The sequence below is a fragment of the Pelodiscus sinensis genome, chromosome 5, assembly GCF_049634645.1.
Source record: "Pelodiscus sinensis isolate JC-2024 chromosome 5, ASM4963464v1, whole genome shotgun sequence".
Lineage (NCBI taxonomy): Eukaryota > Metazoa > Chordata > Testudines > Trionychidae > Pelodiscus > Pelodiscus sinensis.
Window position 1 is genome coordinate 37,623,786 of NC_134715.1, and position 12,225 is coordinate 37,636,010.

At 39.0% G+C, this 12,225-nt stretch overlaps 1 long non-coding RNA gene across 2 annotated transcripts in view; it reads left to right on the top strand.

Annotated features, from left to right (window-relative positions):
- The window catches only part of LOC112546211 (uncharacterized), a 98,459-nt gene extending 86,897 nt beyond the window's left edge, over positions 1-11,562 (top strand). For both annotated transcript variants that reach the window (XR_012904103.1, XR_003089851.2), the window contains 3 exons: positions 2,872-2,990; positions 3,332-3,436; positions 9,992-11,562. This is a non-coding gene — a long non-coding RNA (uncharacterized LOC112546211). The remainder of the gene's footprint in view (positions 1-2,871; positions 2,991-3,331; positions 3,437-9,991) is intronic.
- Positions 11,563-12,225: the final 663 nt, after the last annotated feature.

Here is a 12,225-nt window from a genome sequence, read left to right on the forward strand (position 1 = left end):
CAAACAGTCTGTTGTTCCTAGGAAGTTAACAAATAATTACAGTAAAATAAGGCAACATTAGACATACTGTTCCAAATTCAGGGCTAGTGTGAGTGGCTTAAAATTAATGTTTGTTCAAACTAATTTCAAGTTTATAAATGCTTCAGTTGAGCATTTATAAACTTTATATTTTAGTGGGAGAGATATTGTGCTTGCCCCTTAAATTTAGGAGAATTTAATGAGCTTGCAGAATAGAGAGATAGCAAAATCCCCCAATGATGGTCTACTAGTAAGTATGTATGTTGTTCTTGGTCTTGTGAACCTGTTGGTATCCCATTGTATTGCAGAAAGTCCTTCATGAAGTAAAGAAAAAAAGATATATAGCTTAAATATTTTTATGTGGGAGCTGATAGTGGAGAGAGCATAGTTTTATTACAATGAAACTCAACTATGTGAAATAGCAGATGTACAGTTTAACTCACAGGCAGTACTTCCACAAGGAGCCTATAAACATGACAGATTCCATTAGTATTTCACTGATCCAGTGGGTAGTTTGAGGATATTGTGGGTAGCATGTATGGGTGGGTGTCTGAGCCCAGCCCGTTTCTAACGATAATTTGTGATACTTAAATCAGTTATGATATATCTTGAATAACAAGAATAGGAAGCCAAGTAATATATCTTTGGCAATGAAACAATTAATGGTCTCATGCCATTTCTCTGGAGTAGAGCATAACCTGGTATATTATGTTAAGGGACATGGTCAGCGATGTATTTTGGTCATTTGAAAAATGGCACATGCATCAAGTGAATAAAAAAAAAAAGCAAGGACAAAGAAGAGCTTTCCCGTGTGTTCATAAATCGGGGAAAACGTCTTGCTGTCCTTCTCATCTGATAAGAGCGACTACTGTGCTTTTTATGTACGTCACTACTTTTTCTTGTGGCTTAGGAACATGCTGAGTCAAATAATTGCACTCTCTCTAGAATTACATCACCAGTCAGGGACAAGGGGAACTGCCAGACAATGGAATTCTGAAAAACCTCAGATCCATGCCTGATGAGAGTTGTCTTCCTCTTGATGACTGTTACTGTCCAGATTTTAAATGAGTTAGACCCAGAAAGCCCAGTTCCTCCACCCACATTTTCCTTTACATTATAACTGAATGAAGGCTTTTCCTATAGCTTAGTCATTGCTGGGTTAGAGGCAGTTTCAACCATTTTCAACTACAAATGTACAGAGCTGCTTTCAAAGAATTCTGTGGAGTTTCATCTACACCACAAGGGGTAGGAGGAAAAGTGAGGAGAAGATACCGTTTTTCAAAGTGGGTGACTGGGGCAAAAGACCTAATGTGTAACAGAGATAAAAAAAAGTCTTTAAAATAGTTAACATTTTTAAAAAATCATACCAGTTTCTTATTGCCACTTTCTGTATTGTTGTTTTTTATCACTATAGGTATTATTAGTTTTTCTTTTAAGTCACTAAAGCACAAAGAAAATAGAAAAATAAGGAAAACAAAGTTACTAATTTGGAATGGTATTAAATATAAAATTCAGAATAAATGTAAGTGGGAAATGTGAGGCTGTAACTATGAAAAATGAACACCACATATACAAAAGTGAAAAACTGTACAGACTACAGGAAAAACGGTCTTATGATTAAGGCATTGGATTGTGTTTTAGGTGTTCAGGATTCAATTTTCCTTTCTGCTACAGCTCTGTGTAAGCTTTGACAAGTTGTCATTTTGCATCTCAGTTCCTCCATCTGTAAAACGAGATTATTTTATTTCCCTGCCTCACTGGGTTGCGCGAACAAAAATTCATTGTCTGTGGGAGATGCTAAGGTCTTACAATGCTGGAGGTCATATAAGAACATAGATAAAATCCTCCTGTCAATGAAAGTGCCTAGTATACCAATGTAATGTATAGGACTTATGCCAGTTTAGTTAATGATTCTGTATCTGCGCAGATGCTGCAGTTCTGATGTTGGCTGGTGGCTGTCTTGTCAATTTCACAGCTTCAGGGGGGAGGAAATTTTCCATTTTTATGGTTTGAATTATTTCCCTCTCCTTTCCCTTTCTTTATTTCTTCTCTCACTCCATTCCCTATGCTATTTGCCCCACTGAAAAAAGGAAGGAAGAGTTGGGGGAGGAAAATCAGGATTTTTTCCAGATGTATTTTCACTCTTCTCTCTTCTTCTACTTTTCCCGTTGGAAAATCAACATATTTTCCTACTAACAATATAGTTTTAGCTATAAATCCCCCATTCCCTCCCCTCTGTTTGGGATGGGAAGGCAGCTCTACCTAACCTAGGAGCTTCTTTCCAAACTTCACATATAAAACTCGTCACTTAATTTGATAGTTAAGACTCAGTACGGTGCCTTAATATTCAAGCTTAAGTTTAAATAAGAATTAATCAGCTTACATGAGTTGTATTGGAAATTATTTTGGCATGTGTTGTGTAACTTACAACGAAGCATTTGACAGCCGATGGAACATTAAGTCCAAATATTTTTTAGAATTTTCAACAATGCCCCAGCTGCAAAGGGATGCTGGTGCTGCGGACCTTGAGATATGATTTAGCCATGCTCAGACTCTCACTGCAGCATTGGAATGCTGCCAGTGGCTTGGGCAGATGCCAGCATCAGTTTTTGAAATGCTACTTTTATTACTTTTCAACTTTTCCCTATATCATGCTCTCTATGTACTCTTGTTTGCCAGTCCCATCACTTTGTACTGCATGAACACTTATGTGTGCTGCAATGGGGAAACAAATATAATATGAGAGCTTCATGTCCACAGCCAACATGGTGTTTGCTGCTCCTCTGTATAAAGTCTATTGTCTCTTTACTTCAGTCCATATCAGCTCTTTCTCTTCAACTCCCTTAATTATAGTCATCATTTTGGCATCTTCATCGATTTCAAGATCTGACCAGAAATTTCTCTATCATTGGAAGTATCCTTGAAGTAGACCTGCATTCCAGCTGCCCACTTCATAATCTGTTTAATCACAGGTATGCTTTGAAAAAAGTTGTCACTATATTTATTGGCATAACCTGCTTTTCACCGCACTTACTGATTAGAAGAATTTGTAGAAATTTAGCTAGAGAATGAACTTAGGTTTATGACTACGTAGCATCAATAAACTGGCACAAAGAACACAGAGTGTATGGCGAATCTGGTCCAATATCTGGGTAGTCAGTCTCCAGAATTTGCAAATGGAGCTGCCAGTCTGCAGGGCTTCCAAAGCTAAGGAAGCTACGCATATGGTCTTGTCTCTTGTCCCCTGTCTGCTCTTTTTCAGGTCTGGCTAATGTTCCAAGATAAACTTTATCTTGTTCTTTTGTACCACTAGCATTTCTGGATTCTCCAAAGTCATGTTCATGGAAAATGGAAATGACAAGACACAAATATGAAGCTAACATTGAAGAATAAAGTGGTAATTGAAGGAATTACAGAAGTAAGTGGTACAAGGGTAAGGAAGCTGTGAGTCTCTAACCAAAATAATGGTTTATCATAAAATCATAGAATACTAGAACTGGAAGGGACCTAAAGAGGTCATCGAGTCCAGTCCCCTGCCCTCACGGCAGGACCAAGCACCGTCTAGACCAGTGGTCCCCAACACAGTGCCCGCGGGGCCATTTGTGTGCGTCCGCCAAGTGCTCAGGGCTGATCTGGCCCAGGCACGTGGTGCATGCATCATGCCGGAGCCGGCCCGGGCGCATGGTAAGTGCCGGCCCCGGGAGCGCCGCGAATTGGCCGCTCATGCCCCGGGCACGCGGCGCTTAGGAGGAGCACCAGCCCCGGGCGCGCGGCGCTTGGGGGAGGAGGGGGCGCCGGCCCCGGGCGTGCTGCGCTTGGGGGAGGAGGGGGCGCCGGCCCCGGACGCGCGGCGCTTGGGGGGGGCCCTGACCCCGAGCACGCGGCTATGGGGGGGGCCGCCTGCCCCCGGGCGTGCATGTGTCCCTGCCCTCTGGCGCCCGGCAGGTGAATGGCCACGCCCCCTGGCGCCTGGCAGCATCTAAAGGTTGGGGACTACTGGTCTAGACCATCCCTGATAGATGTCTGTCTAACCTGCTCTTAAATATCTCCAGAGATGGAGATTCCACAACCTCCCTTGGCAATTTATTCCAGTGTTTAACCATCCTGATAGGCAGGAAGTTTTTCCTAATATCCAACTTAAACTTCCCTTGCTGCAGTTTAAGCCCATTGCCTCCTATCATCAGAGGCCAAGGAGAACCATTTTTCTCCTTCCTCCTTGTGACACCCTTTTAGACACTTGAAAACTGCTATCATGTCCCCCCTCAGTTTTCTCCTTTCCAGACTAAACAAGCGTAGTTTTTTTCAGTCTTCCTTCATAGGTCATGTTCTCTAGACCTTTAATGATTCTTGTTACTCTTCTCGGGACCCTCTCCCAATTTCTCCACATCTTTCTTGAAGCGTGGTGCCCTGAACTGGACACAATATTCCAATTGAGGCCTAGTCAGTGCAGAGTAGAGCAGAAGAATGACTTCTCATGTCTTGCTCACGACACTCCTATTAATACATCCCAGAATTATGTTTGCTTTTTTTGCAACAGTGTCACACTGTTGACTCATATTTAATTTGTGCTCCACTATGACCCCTAGATCCCTTTCTGCACTACTCCTTCCTAGACAGTCTCTTCCCATTCTGTGTGTGTGAAACTGATTGTTCCTTCCTAAGTGGAGCACTTTGCATTCGTCCTTATTAAACTTCTCAGACCATTTCTCCAGTTTGTCCAGATCATTTTGAATTATGATCCTATCCTCCAAAGCAGTTGCAGCCCTTCCCAGCTTGGTATCCTCTTCAAACTTAATAAGCGTACTTTCTATGCCAATATCTAAATCGTTACTGAAGATATTGAACAGAACCGGTCTCAAAACAGACCCCTGCAGAACCCCACTTGTTATGCTCTTCCAGCATGATTGTGAATCATGAATAACTACTCTCTGAGAATGGTTATCCAGCCACTTATGCACTCAACTAAGTTGTATTTGCCTGGTTTATGGATAAGAAGATCATGAGAGACCATATCAAATGCCTTACTAAAGTCTAGGTGCTTCTCCCTTATCCACAAGACTTGTTATCCTATCAAAGGAAGCTATCAGATTGGTCTGACGTAATTTGTTCATTACAAATCCGTGTTGGCTGTTACCTATCACCTTATTATCCTCCAGATGTTTGCAGATTAATTCCTTAATTACTTGCTCTATTATCTTTCTGGCACAGAAGTTAAACTGACTGGTCCCTTACCCAGTTTCCTGGGTTGTTCTTGTTTCCCTTTTTATAGATGGGCACTATATTTGTCCTTTTCCAGTCTCCTGGAATCTCTCCTGACTTCCATGGTTTTTCAAAGATGACAACTAAAGGCTCAGATAGAGGAGGTATCAGCTTCTTAAGTATTCTAGGATGCATTTAATCAGGCCCTGGTAACTTGCAGACATCTAACTTTTCTAAGTAATTTTTAACTTGGTTTTTTTATTTTATCTTCTAAACCTACACCATTTCCACAAGCATTCACTATGTCAGGCATTCCTTCATCATCAGACTTCTTGGTGAAGACCAAAACAAAGAATTCAGTAAGCACCTCTGCCATTTCCAAGTTTCCTGTTGTTGTTTCTCCCTCTTCACTGAGCAATGGACCTACCCTGTCCTTAGTGTGTGTCTCTCTCTCTCTCTCTCTCATTCATATATATATATATATATATATATATATATATATATATATATATGAGAGAGAGAGAGAATATGTCTTTTTGTTACCCTTTATGTCTCTAGCTAGTTTGAGCTTGTTTTGTGCCTTTGCCTTTCTAATCTTGCCCCTGCATATACATGTATTGTTTGCTAATATTCATCCTTTATAATTTGTCCTAGTTTCCACTTTTTATGAGACTCCTTTTTGATTTTTAGATCATGCAAGATCTCCTGGTTAAACCAAGAATGTCTTTTGTCGTACTTTCTATCTTTCCTATGCAGCGGAATAATTTGCTTTTGGGCCCTTAATAATGTCCTTTTGAAAAACTTCCAACTCTTTTCAGACTGATGGCAAACAAAAATTCATATCACAGAAAATTCCTCTTTATAAAACTGAAACCCCTATATGTGCAGTGTAGTTGTAGCCATGTTGGTCTCAGGATATTAGAGAGACAAGGCGGGTGAGGCAATATCTTTTATTGGACCATCTTCTGTTGTTGAGAGAGAAAAGCTCTTGAGTTTATACAGAGAAGACTAAACAGCTCTGTGTTAGCTGAAAAGCTTGTCTCTCTCAACAACAGAAGTTGATACAATAAAAGATATTACTTCATCTACCTTATCTCTGAGCCAACTATGATAAGCATAACTTTAGTCACAATATTAAGGTACTTCCTATTAATGGATAATTACAAAAAATGCAATGTTTGTGTGCCTGTGTTCACATCTGTTTGTGTTCTGGAATAAAATACTACTGGTCTGTTCAAATATCAGTGAAACAAATACATTTTCTCCATGTAATTGCCTCTTCCTCTCCATCTGAAGAACTAACTGAAAGTCAGATGACCCTACTAATGGACTTGGCCAATCCAGGATCAAGGCAAAATACAGTGCAACTTCCACCATAAGATTTACTTAAATGGTCCAGGGTTAGGTATGAAAAGCTCCCCAAACAGCTTGGAAAAAATTCTGTACTGTGTGGGAACTTATATTGAAACACTGCTCATGCCTGGAAGCAATTCAAACTTGAAGGAAGGTTGTTGGGATGGGGGTTGAATCAGTAAGTCATACCATTCACACAGAACCATGTTGCAAGTCCTGATGTTAAAAAAGATTTAGATTTGTACCAACTCAGCTTTCATAGTCAGGTTTCATTACAACGTAGACAGTTAAGTCATTGTCTCTAAAGCCTATTGAAGTCAGTGCAAAGACTCCAATAGACTTCAGTGGGCTTTCAGCTTAGCCCTTTCTGGACCTAAAAAAGTTTTAACAAGCCTCATGAACACAGGCTGAGCTTGTACGAAGGCTAAGTGTGGGAACTTTTGCATCGAGCTAAACATTTCCTACCATTCTAATTCTTAGCAGATTTGAAAATAAACATGTTATTCTGATGAACATCATTTAAGTTATTGCAGTTAGGCTTTAGATATAGTGCCATTCAACTTAAATGCAAAAAACTGGCAATGTAAAAGTAACAGTAATATGACCTATGTAAAAATAGCTTCCCATGCAAGTAAAAATATTGTTCTACAGCATGGCCTATGTAATTCTCAACTTGCCTAGATCTCAACCCTTTTAACTTTTTTTTATCTTTGCTAAGACCACACCACTTGAGCGTGTCATATGACCACAAAGCCATTTCCCAATTTCGTGATGAATGTTTGGTTTTGCCCAACTTGATTATCCCACTATGTATCTGTTTAGCGGTATGACTTCATATTTTGTTTCCATTTAGATTCTTGTCAATAAGAAAGACTGTTGCTGCAGCAGTTAGTAATGAGTCCGGAGCATGAATCAAAGTTTGGGTCCAATATGCACATGCATATCTATTCACAAGAAGTTAATGAGACTATTCCCATGAGCGCATTTTCATGACAAAACATTGGTAGATAAGCTACATATCATGGGCATCTTCAAAATTCTCACAATTTATCTTTAATCTTGTCTTCCACCACCTCAATATGCATTCACACTTTTTCTCCTAGCTGTTCACATTGTCCTTCTCAACCACTTGGGTTTGCATCTAATATTCTGCCACTTGTTAGCATTTCTGTCCACTTGAAAGAGAATGCAGGTTAAAGAAAGTTATGAATTTAAAGTATAATGCTATTTCAGAACAACTCTATTTGGGGACACTGTTCTTGCAGAACAAGAATTCCTGTTGTTCAGTTTAACCCACTTTCACAGGGAGTTAAACTAAACTGATTTAAGGCCACTTCAATTCTGAGTGCAGTTTAACTACTAAAACGTCAGTTCAGATTAATTTTTCCTGAGTTGTCTGTGTATAGACAAATATGAAGTTTTGGAACAGCCTCGTGCTTCCTGGATGGCACCTTTCCTCTTTCTCTCTACGCATCTGTTGAAATTTGCTTATTTCATGAAGCATTCTCAACATCATCAGTAATATCTTTGAACTTTCTCATTCCAGAACATTATAGTGCCAAAACCCAGTTTTACTCTGTCTTCTGTAAAATATCACATGCACTTAGTAGTGTACTAATAAGCTTAACCACCATTAAAGTGTAGTCACCTCTGAAGTGTAACATAACATTTTAGGACAGGAAGTGAGAAACATTGTAACCTTTCCATTTTTTGGAAGCAAAATATAATTATGGAAACTGAAATTCAGCCAGCCCCAAAATAATGGGATTGGGATTGATGGTGAAATGACAGACTGAGAGGAGCCTCTTCTTCCTCCATATTGAAAGTATTGCTTGCTCATGGTCTAGTGTGGTTAGGGTATTTTCATTGTGCTGGAGAGCTTCAGCCCTTCTCATGAGGTAGGTCTGTCATCATTCAAGCTACACTGAGCAACAAACTATTTTCTGCTACCTAAGAGTTCTCTTAGAATAACAGACACATAATGAAAACTCCATTCACGGTGTGTACAATGTATATTGTAAAGAGTAATGACATAATATACTGGAACACAACTCAGTGTGATGTAAAGTAAGAATACAAGAAGAAATCTGGTTTAAATAAAGTTAAAAAATTGTTCTTTTCTTATTGGACGGGCATATCTGGCAAATAAAGGTAGCAGGATAGGTCAGGATTACAAGAGAGTTGCCTTTGTTTTATTCTCTATCAGTAAGAAACAAGAGAAACTACATTTGCAAAAAAAATAATAATAATAAAGACTTCTTTATTTAAAAACCAGAAGCCAAAAAAAGCTGCAAAACTTTACATTCAAGACTGATAGGCAAGCCTAATCTGGGAATCTTACTATTAACTTTAATGGGTTTTGGATGGAGATCATAGTCTGTATTGAAAACTCTGGCATGCCCTTTAGTGCCATTCCTTGTATTGCACTAAAATCACAATGATACGCATGGTATTAAAATAAATAGTTTGTGAGGTCTTTCCAATACCTGTGCAGGGATAATGTTATGTTACAAATTTATTGGATATCCCTTTATCTGTTTTTTTAAACAAATATACTACAGATTATTTAAAATTAAAACTTTCAAAACATCTAATTTAATATTGGACTACTATGCATTTTTGATTAATGAATGTTACTTTTAGTTTTAGGTGAAGACATTTTCTTCTAATGCATTAGAATGGTGATGTTATCTTTAGACTGTAAATACTGTAAGTTGAATTTTTAAAAAAAATGAATTTTAAAAACCATAGCAGCATTTCTGTTTGTCCTGGGTTTTGTAAAATCTCAGGCCCAATTGTCTTCTCTCAGTGGTAAATCAGGAGTAATTGAGTGTCAGTGGTTTTTAACTGGTGCAAGTGAGAGCAGAAGCAGGCCCCTAATTTTTTAATAAACTTAAGTTTGGAGCTAAATTTGACCTTTAAGGAAGAGGAGGACAGAGACAGCTCAGAGACCTATCTTCCCATTGTACTCGAATGTTTACTTTGCTGGTGTGATTTACTTAACTAATATAGTTACACTAGCAAAAGCCCTAGTGAGGACAAAGTTATGCCTTATACCAATAGAGTTACTCCATGTCCCATATAAGAAATGCTGTATAGGTAAAACACACCCTTATCCCAATCACTTTGCTCACACACTAGTGATTCTACTGTTTACCTATACTAATATAGTTAGTGGCACAAATTTTATGTGCAGTCAAGTTCTATTTCTTTGCTTTTGGCAATTAAGGTATCATTCGAAAGGACATTGAAATGTACCCTCCTTAAATATGACAAATCCTGTGTGGCATGCCTAGAAAATGGCTTCTGTTAAGATCTTCTACTCTGATCCTTTTGACGTGTATGTATACATGCATTTTAAAAAATTTAAAAAGCTATACTGAATAGTTGCTTTGCATGATGTGGTTTTCTTTTTTTTCAGAGATCAGCATTTTAAGCGAACTTTGGAAAAATGATTGTGCGATCAAACCCAGCACTACAACAAGAGCACCCATTTGGTAATGCTAGTCATGGACAAAAAAAGCTGAATCCTGTGGTTTCAGTGACTTATCGTTGAGACTTGTGGTTGCTGCGTAGGAGGGCTGTACAAGCTGGACACGTTTGACATCCTTATTTCTGAGCGGTGAAATCTGAACATCTGAGTTATGAAAATGACTTTTGCGTTTATTTTATTTTATTTAATGAACTCAATACCCTATTTTCCTTGCATTCAGTGGAAACAAAAACAGTGCAAATATTTTAGAGCCTGCTGTGAACCTGCTTTGACCTCCAAAGAGAAAAGGAGGAATATGTCCTTTTCTGTGATTAACAGTCAAAATGCTTTACCTGTAGAAGTAAGCTTAAATAAAATATTGTAACCAGTTGATAGGGAGAGAAGGGGCAATTTCTCTGATGTGGAGATAGAGGAATTTAGTACCAATGTTAAGTCAGATTCTACAAACTCAGAGCCTTCCAAACTAGAGTTTTGACATTAGAAACTAAATCATTCAGTTATTGATATACATTATTTAAATCAAAATAAGCTACAGTACTAATACTGTTTAGGAGCCTGCAATAACTATGGTCTTTTGGTTGCTCACAGGACACAGGGAAGACTATGAAGGAGGGTAAGTCCTGAGTGATTGGAATCAATTTTGAGACCAGACAAGCAGAGTCAGAGGCAGTCTCATATTCCTTGATTCAATACTGAGCCACATCATTATGTTTTTAATCTTTGATTTTGTAGTAGATGTATGACAGCGACATAGAACCATGTAAATATCTGCTGTTCTTTTAGAGAGCTAAATCCAGGTGTTGATGCCAAAAAGGGATTATCTTGGGATGGGGAAGTCTCACTAGTCTTCCTATGCTGTGGAGCAGAAGAGAAGTCACTCCTGAACCTCTCTTCTGCTAGTAATAGATCCACTGGCTTCAGCCTGTCTCTTCACCCCAACCATTCCTCCTCTTGCTACTGTGTAGATAGGTACCCTGAGAGCTGTGGAATGCAGAGCATTTCGGCCTCTGTATTCAGCAAATCCTGTTTTCCCTCATCCTATGTAGCAGAACTCCATCAACTGTACCACACCTGGGGCCTTCTGGAGGGATGGGATCAGTGCCCATGCAGCCAATACATCATTCTCCAAAATGAAGCAATGGAAGTGAATTAAATCCTATGCATCTGAAAGAGGGAAAGAAAAAGACCATTCAAAGATTCAAAACATACCCACAAACTTTCTTGGGTATATCTATACTACAAATGCTACTACAACATACTTTAGCTATGCTGCTATAGCGTAGGCACTACAGCGGTGGACGGGAATTTTCCTGTTGTTACTAGTAAATCTACCAGCCTTTTGAGAAGGCTGATGAAAGAATTACTTTGTTGACTTAGCTGCATCAACTGAGACAACATTGCACTGTCTGGAATTTTTCACAGCCCTGAGTGACGTACCAAAGTTGACGTAACTTTTATGTATAAATCAGACTCTGGCAAAATAAAAAAGGAGCTAGATACTTCTGTGTAAAACATCCTTTCACCCCACCTGAAAGCTTTAAAGATAATAGAACTCTCTTGCCTGCATTTTGTGTTAACAAGGATTTAGTATATGATTATATGACTGAACAGTCATTTCAGAGAAGATGGCCTTGAGAAACTCGTGTTACTAACTCTGATTTCTGTATCAAACACATGCCTTCACAAGTAAAAAAGGTCAGATATGTTGATTTTTAACTACAAATTTGTTCAGTGATCTCGGTTTTAGATATGTTCCTTTACAGGTAAAAAGATGTGTTTGCTAAGTGCCAGGCTTGAAAATCTCCTTTTCAGCTGAAAACCAAAGGGCTGATACTGCTCATGTTTCATCAACACAACTTGAATGGAGACATGTCATAATGGTAAGCAATTGAGGTGTAGGAAAATAGTAAGCTTTCTGTATTAAAATATCAGTATGTCGGTGATATTTTTCTTGGTGCCAGTTTAGAATTCTGCTGCTGAGGGCTCTCAGCAGGTGGCTCCAAGGGTAGTATGACACTACGGAGTTTCTCTATTGAATCCAAACACAGGGTCTAGAGGCCTTATGAGTTGAGAGACCAGAAACCTGTCCCCCAGTGTAACATCCCTGCTTGTTTTGGACATTATTCTCTTACTATGAGCCCACCTTTGCAAGCCAAGTGCAC